Source organism: Myotis lucifugus, unplaced genomic scaffold, assembly GCF_000147115.1.
Source record: "Myotis lucifugus unplaced genomic scaffold, Myoluc2.0 scaffold_33, whole genome shotgun sequence".
Lineage (NCBI taxonomy): Eukaryota > Metazoa > Chordata > Mammalia > Chiroptera > Vespertilionidae > Myotis > Myotis lucifugus.
The window spans coordinates 1,754,606-1,760,013 of record NW_005871081.1 but is presented as its reverse complement, the minus strand read 5'-3'; the positions used below and the strand labels follow the sequence as shown (position 1 = coordinate 1,760,013).

General features: G+C 49.4%; 1 pseudogene; it reads left to right on the top strand.

The window, feature by feature from the left end:
- The first annotated feature begins 3,125 nt into the window (after positions 1–3,125).
- On the top strand, positions 3,126–4,104 carry LOC102439214 (annotated as a pseudogene).
- The last annotated feature ends 1,304 nt before the right edge of the window (positions 4,105–5,408 follow it).

The window sequence follows — 5,408 nt, the reverse complement described above, 5'->3', positions numbered from 1 at the left end:
CGGGGGCCACACCGAAGGACTCGTCCAGCGCCCGCCCCGGGCCTTGCCCCGCCTCTCTCCCCGGCCCCGCCTCCCGCCCCGCCTCCCACTTCCCGCTACAACACCCCCTGCCCCCTCCCCAGGCCACACCCCCCACCTTAGTCCCGGCACCTACCCCACCTCGCCCCGGCCCTGCTCCGCCCCTCCTCCCGGACATCTCAGGCCTTGCCGGTCTTCCCACCCACCGCCCCCCTTGCCCCCAAGCCCATCCCCACACCCCCACTTTCCTCCGGGCCGCCTGGCCCCGCCCTTTCACTTCCCGCCGCCCCCTTCCCACCTGGTTTCCTGGCACTGGTGACCTCTGAGCCCTGAGGTCCTGGGCTCGTGAAGGGGGGCCCTTGCCGCCCAGTCCACCCAGAGCTTTCCCCGCCGTGTTGATTTCCTTATCTCTGTGTGTGCAAACGTAGACACTAGTCAAAGTGATTATAAAAGCTCACATTAAATGAGCATCTTGGAAAACCCATCCCGATGTCATGTAGGCACTTAGACACAAGGTATGGAAGATCACCAGGGTGGAAAGCTCCTGGTGCCTAGCATAGTGCTGCTCCAGAGGGTTGGCCCCCCTGACCTTTCCTCCCTAGAGATAACATCTATACCTCAGTTGTTTTCAGCTCCCCTATAAGCAAACAAAACCCCAGGTCACCCTCAGGACCAGCTGCATTGAATAATGAGCCCCTGCCCCTGTGGGCCCCAATCAATCAGTGGAGACCACAACCCTGAAAGGCCACACCTGGAAAACTGCTGAATATTCTATTAAGATCTTCTCCTGGGACCTTCCCTAAAACCTCCACCCTGAAAACCCTGAGGACTGAGGACCCAGTGTGCTCTCCCTCCCCCGGAGCAGGCTGGTGCCTCTCCCTGACCCAGGCACCTTACCATCAGCTTTCTCACTCCCAACCTCCAAGGGCCCTTCCTTCACCACTATAACTCGTAAAGAGTTTTTCCTACCTCTGTGGTTTACCAAATAAATGTTTTCTTACAGTTTGGGTCTTGGCTCTGAATTCTTTCCTAGCCAGAACCCAAGTACCAAGGTTGCTGAACCCAGGTTTGGTCTGACTGACCCCACCTGGTGCCGTTTCCATCACCTATAACACTCAGATTCTGACTGTTAATGGTTAGAAAGCTGGGGAAGAGGAAAGACTGTAAAGGAGAGGTTTCTAGTGTCATTTTTGTTGTTGTTGTTTGTTTTGGTCATTTTTACAAGAAACCATTTTATTTTATGTTATATCTGAAAAATGGACAGCCATCGCCATTTAAAACTTTGGAGTGAACATTTGACTTTGGCAGTTGCAATGACTATTAGCAAAATCTTTCCTCCTCCTTTTTTTAATAGAGTAGACCTTGAAATGCTTCTAAAATATTCAGCATGTGGGATTTGGTATTTATTTTAGAGAATGCTGATGCAGAACTCGGAGCTCTAGTTTGAACACCGGTAGACGGTGTTGTTATAGAAAAGTGAGAAGCTAGGAAAATTCCAGGACAAGCTCAATAGGCAAACTAAGACAGTTTGCAGACACCTAGTAAATCCTATCTTCCCTAAACCAAGGACACTTAAGGGTAAATGGTTTGTGCCTGGCCTGTGTGGCTCAGATTGAGTGTCAACCCAGGAACCAAGAGGTCACTGGTTCAATTCCTGGTCAGGGCACATGCCCAGGTCGTGGGCTCAATCCCCAGTCGGGGGTGTGCAGGAAGTCTCTGACTTCCCAGTGAGCCAAGGCAGCCCAGCCTAGGCTCTCCTATTGCTTCTTCTATGTCCTTCCTTGTTTCAGGGCCCTAAGTATGTTTTTGCTGCGGTCAATACATTCTTGCTTGCTTTTCTACACCTTGTGTCTTGATTGAAATCTTTTCTTCAAGAAGACAAGAACATGCCCTGACCGGTTTGGCTCAGTGGATAGAGCGTCAGCCTGCAGACTCAAGGGTCCCAGGTTCGATTCCGGTCAAGGGCATGTACCTTGGTTGCAGGCATATCCCCAGTGGGAGATGTGCAGGAGGCAGCTGATCGATGTTTCTCTCTCATCGATGTTTCTAACTCTCTAACCCTCTCCTTTCCTCTCTGTAAAAAAATCAATAAAATATATTTAAAAAATAAAAAAAAAAAGAAGACAAGAACACCAAGGTCTCCTCCTCTTCCCAGTAACAGTGTGGGCTGAGGCCACTATGTGTTTTCTGTAAGAGGGAACGGGACCCATGGCCCTCTTCGGTAAGTGCTCTGAAACTCAGATGGGGCAGAGGTGTGAGGGCATCTCCTCCATTGCTCATCTCATGCATGACAGGTTACTGTTAGACTTACCTTTCCTAACTACCACTTTGTTCAGAGACCTGCCATGCTCTCTACTTCCTAATCCACACGTTGGAACTCTGCCCACGATTACCTGCTCCCCACCCCCCCCCCCACACACACTGGTCACCCTTTTCTATGATAGCTTTCCCACCCCCTTTCCCTTTATGGCCCTATCCTGCTTTATTTTCTTGCCACTATCTAAAATTGTCTTGCTTATTCACATGTTTAGCTGTGCCAGCTTCCTCTCTAGAATGTAAGCTCCATGAGGAAGTGCCAGAAGCCGGTCCATCCTTGTTGCTTGACACAGTCGCTGCAGGGAAGAAACATCTGCACAGCATATGTTTCAAGGGACCTGGAGTATATGGCATACTGTTCTTAATATGTTTGCTCACCTTCTTGGCGCTATGTGTTTTAACCAAGGTCACCTCTCCGAGAAAGGTTATTTCCCCAGGCAGGGATTTTTCCCTGAAGTTAGGGAGGGAATAAAACCCCTTAACTAAATGCCAGGCGGGTAGTTAATCACTTTAACTACCAACAACCACCCTTAAGCTACATAATCTTTACTCCCTGGAATGGAGATAAGAAACGCCCTAACCTTTGGAATAGAAATTGACAGGATTAAAATCAACTGGTATAAATGCAGATGTAACAAGACAATAAAAGACAGAACTTGGCTGGAGATCCTGGCTAGAGATCCTGGCTAGGCTGCTGATCAACTGAACGCTGTCTCCGTATCATTCCTTCTTTGCCAACTCCATCCACACCTTTGGGAACCCCTGCACCTGCTGGGGTTGGACCCCGACATATGGCTCCCGAACAGGATTCCCCTAGGTCCAAAGTGGAAAAGCAGCTACAGGTCATCGCGGTGCTACAGTATGTCCTGACCTTCCTCGTGCTGGGGTAGCCTGCAGCATCATCCTCGTGTACACGTTATGCACCGACTGCTGGCTCATCGCTGTGCTCTACTTCACCTGGCTGGTGTTTGACTGGAACACGCCCAAGAAAGGTGGCGGTCACAGTGGGTCCGAAATTGGGCTGTGTGGCGCTGCTTTCGAGACTACTTTCCCATCCGGCTGGTGAAGACTCACAACCTGCTGACCACCAGGAACTACATCTTGGGATACCACCCCCATGGCATCATGGCTGTGGGTGCCTTCTGCAACTTCAGCACAGAGGCCACGGAAGTGAGCAAGAAGTTTCCCGGCATAAGGCCCCACCTGGCCACGCTGGCCGGCAACTTTCGGGTGCCAGTGCTGAGGGAGTACCTGATCTCCGGAGGCTTCTGCCCGGTGAACCGGGGCACCATAGACTACTTGCTTTCAAAGAACGGGAGTGGCAATGCCATCATCATCGCACTGGGGGGCGCAGCCGAGTCCCTGAGCTCCGTGCCCGGCAAGAATGTGGTCATCCTGCACAACCACAAGGGCTTTGTGAAACTGGCCCTGCGACATGGAGCCGACCTTGTTCCCACCTACTCGTTCGGAGAGAATGAGGTCTACAAGCAAGTGATCTTTGAAGTGGGCTCCTGGGGCCGATGGGTCCAGAGCAAGTTCCAGAAGCACATTGGCTTCGCCCCGTGCATCTTCCATGGCCGAGGCCTCTTCTCTGACACCTGGAGGCTGCTGCCTTACTCCAAGCCCATCACCCTTCCCAAGCTGGAGCACCCGACCCAGCGGGACGTCGACCTGTACCACGCCATGTACATGGAGGCCCTGGTGAAGCTCTTCGACAAGCACAAGACCAGCTTCGGCCTGCCAGAGACCGAGGTCCTGGAGGTGAACTGAGCCAGCCCTCAGCCAGCTGCCGGGAGGACCCCACTCCGCCGCAAGCCCTTTTCCGTCAAGTTCTCGAGTGCTTTTTGTTCTGTACATTTGGAAGTGTCATGGGTGTCTGTGAGTTCTTTAAAATAAATTTTTTATGCTAAAAAGTATTTATTATTTCTCTGTAATTCAAATTTTTTTATTTAATTAAATCTTTATTGTTCAGATTTAAAAAAAAAAAAAAAGAAAGAAAGAAAGCTTTGAGTCAGGAAAGAATGGGTAAAGTCACCATCCTGGTGAGGCCAGAAGTGATGCCTTGCAAACACATCACAATCAGCCATGCTCCACACCCTCACTCACTGAGCTTGCCTTACTTGAAAATCCCCCCAGTCCTGTATGTGTGTGGGTGACCGGCAGCCCAGGCACCCTTCCTCAAATCACAACACACACCCCCCTCCCCGCCCCACCACCATCACCACCTCTGGTGAGCCCTTTCCAGTTCTTTCTCTGCCTTCCCACCACCCTCTTAGCCTCTTCCATGCAGTTTTGCCTGTGAGAATTTCTAACTGGCTCATTTTATTCACCATTATCTTATTCGTTCCTGTAGTAATTTAACAATTCCCTAGAGACAGGGCACGTGTTTTAAGCTAATTCTGTGTCCCAGCTCACTACACCTTTCTCAGCACAATCCATTATTCAGTAAATATGGGAATGTAGGCCCATGGGAATGAGGTCTTTGTGTTTTGTTCTCTGGTGTCTCCCAAGTGCCTAGAACTGGAACATAGTCAATCAAAGCCTATTTGAATACATTTGTTGATTAACCCAATATTTTCTCCACTTGAAAAACTTCTGCATTCAGAGCAGGGTCTGGGGAAGGGAGGGACTTCCAGCACCTAGCCCCAGTGCCTGGCATGTGAATTCACTCAGCAAGTTTATTTTTTTAAAAAAATTTTTTTTTAATTGTACCACACTTGGGAAAAAAAAAAGACAACTAAATTTAACCAGGAGAATGTCTCCAACTTTCCACCACTCTTAAAAATTTTCTAAAAGGTGGTCAATGGCCTTATTCATACTCAGGAAGCAGAACTGAGGAAGGAGGTAAGCTCAGAGTGAAGAGTCTGTTTAAACTAGCTACTTACATGCCAAGTGCGGTGTTTATTTTGCCTGGATTTAAATCACTGGCCTAACAGGGTTATCCTTTTTCCAATTGCTAGATGAAATGTACCTAAGGCCAAGAAAAGTATGTAATTTCTTTTTCAAAGGGATTCAAACTGAGCAATTTGGGGACTGTCTACAGTTAAAGTAAAAGAAATAAGAAAATGTGGTTT